Below are 2,118 nucleotides of genomic sequence, written 5' to 3'. Positions count from 1 at the left end.
AATTTAAATAAGAAAAATAATAAACTCTAAATTAACAAAAAGAGAGAAGAATGCTATGCCTTTGTGATTGGGGATGGGGGGTGGTGGGGACCGTGCAGAACCCTCAGAACAAGGCTGGAAGGGGCCTCACTGAGTCAGAGGGATGCCATGGGCTGAGGTTGAATAATGAGGGCCTTCATGATTAACCCCAGCCCCAGCAGGGACAGGGGCACATGGGATTGGAGCAGCTCCCTGAAGGCTCACAGAGAGCAGGGGACGGATTGTGAATTCAGACCTAGATCATCTGTTTCCAGAGCCAGGTTTCTTTCTTTCTTTTCTTTCTTCCCTTCCCTTCCTTCCCTTCCCCTTCCCCTTCCCCTTCCCCTTTCCCTTCCCTCCCCTCCCCTCCCCTTTCCTTCCTTTCCTTTCTTTTCTTATCTTTCCTTCCTTCCTTCCTTCCTTCCTTCCTTTTCTTGTCTGTCCTTCCTTCCTTCCTTCCTTCCTTCCTTCCTTCCTTCCTTCCTTCCTTCCTTCCTTCCTTCCTTCTTTCTTTCCTTCTTTTCTTCTTTCCTTCTTTCCTTTTGAGGTAGAGTCTTGCTCTGTGGCCCAGGCTCGAATGCAGCGATGCGATCTTGGCTGACTGCAACCTCCACCTCCAGAGTTCATGCAATTCTTCTGCCTCAACCTACGAAGTAGCTGGGTTTACAGGCATGTGCCACCACACCCAGCTAATTTTTGTGCTTTTAGTAGAGACAGGGCTTTACCACATTGGCCAGACTGGTCTCAAACTCCTGACCTCAACTGATCTGCACACCTCAGCCTCCCAAAGTACTGGGATTACAGGCATGAGCCACCATGCCCAGCTTCCAGAGCCAGTTTTTAGCCATCATGCCTTCCTGTCCTTTCCCTAGTTCTTAGAGACCTTCCTGGCTTTCCTACTAATATGGTTTGTCTGTATCCCCACACAAAATCCCATCTTGAATTGTAATTCCCATAATCTCCACGTGGCAGGGTCAGGACCAAGTGGAGGTAATTGGCTCATGGGGGTAGTGTACCCCATGCTGTTCTCATGCTAGTGACTGAATCTCATGGTATCTGATGGTTTTATAAGCACTTGGCATTTCCCCTCCTTGCACTCATTGCATCCTGCTACCCCATGAAGACGGTGCCTGCTTCTCCTTTGCTTTCTGCCATTATTGTAAGTTTCCTGAGGCCTCTCCAGCCATGCAGAACTGTGAGTCAATTAAACCGCTTTCCTTTATAAATTTCCCAGTTTCGGGTATTTCTTCATAGCAGTGTAAGAACAGACTAATATATCTACTGCTATAATTTGGATGTTTAACCCCTCCAAACCTCATGTTAAAATTTGATTGCTAATGTTGGAGATGGGACCTAATGGGAGGTGTTCGGGTCATGAGGGTGGATCCCTCATGAATAGATTAATGTTCTCCCTGGCAGGCGAATAGGGTTGGTGGGTAACGAATTCTCTGTTCATTCCCTTGAGAGCTGGTTGTTAAAGTGAGCCTGGCACCTTCTCCCTTTGTCTCTTGCCTTCTCTCTTGCCTTGTGATCTCTGTGCTCACCAACTCCCTTCATTTTCCACCATGGGTAGAAGTAGCCCAAAGCCCTCAGCAGAAACAGATGCTGGTGCCATGCTTCTTGTGCAGCCTGCAGAGCCATGAGCTAAATAAACCTCTTTTCATTCTAAATTACCCAGCCTAGGTATTCTTTTATAGTAACACAAGTGAGCTAAGACACCTGCCTTCCCAGGAATCATTCTGGCCATGTGAGTCTTATCTTCATGATTTTTTGTTTCCATCTTCATGTCTCCAGATACTGTCTTCCTTCCTGAGGATGGATGTGATTCTGTGGGGCCCAGGGATTGGGGAGTGAAGTCTGACTGGATCCTCTTTTGCAGACTGGGAGCTCAGTAAAAACTAGAGCTTTTTCTAGGTAAAACCACAACACAGTGCCCTAAGTTGGTGCAGGGACCTTCCTATCCTTCTTCCTTGGCTTTTTTAGTTAGAAATGGAGGGTCATCCTGTTATCTGATCCCTTTTGGAACAGACACCCACTGAAGCTTGTTGTCCATATTCTCCCACCCTCCCTGTTTCCACATCAACCCTGTGCTCTCCTAAG

The sequence above is a fragment of the Theropithecus gelada genome, chromosome 20, assembly GCF_003255815.1.
Source record: "Theropithecus gelada isolate Dixy chromosome 20, Tgel_1.0, whole genome shotgun sequence".
Taxonomy (NCBI): domain Eukaryota; kingdom Metazoa; phylum Chordata; class Mammalia; order Primates; family Cercopithecidae; genus Theropithecus; species Theropithecus gelada.
The sequence above is the reverse complement of the archived record's forward strand: the minus strand, read 5'-3'. Positions refer to the sequence as shown.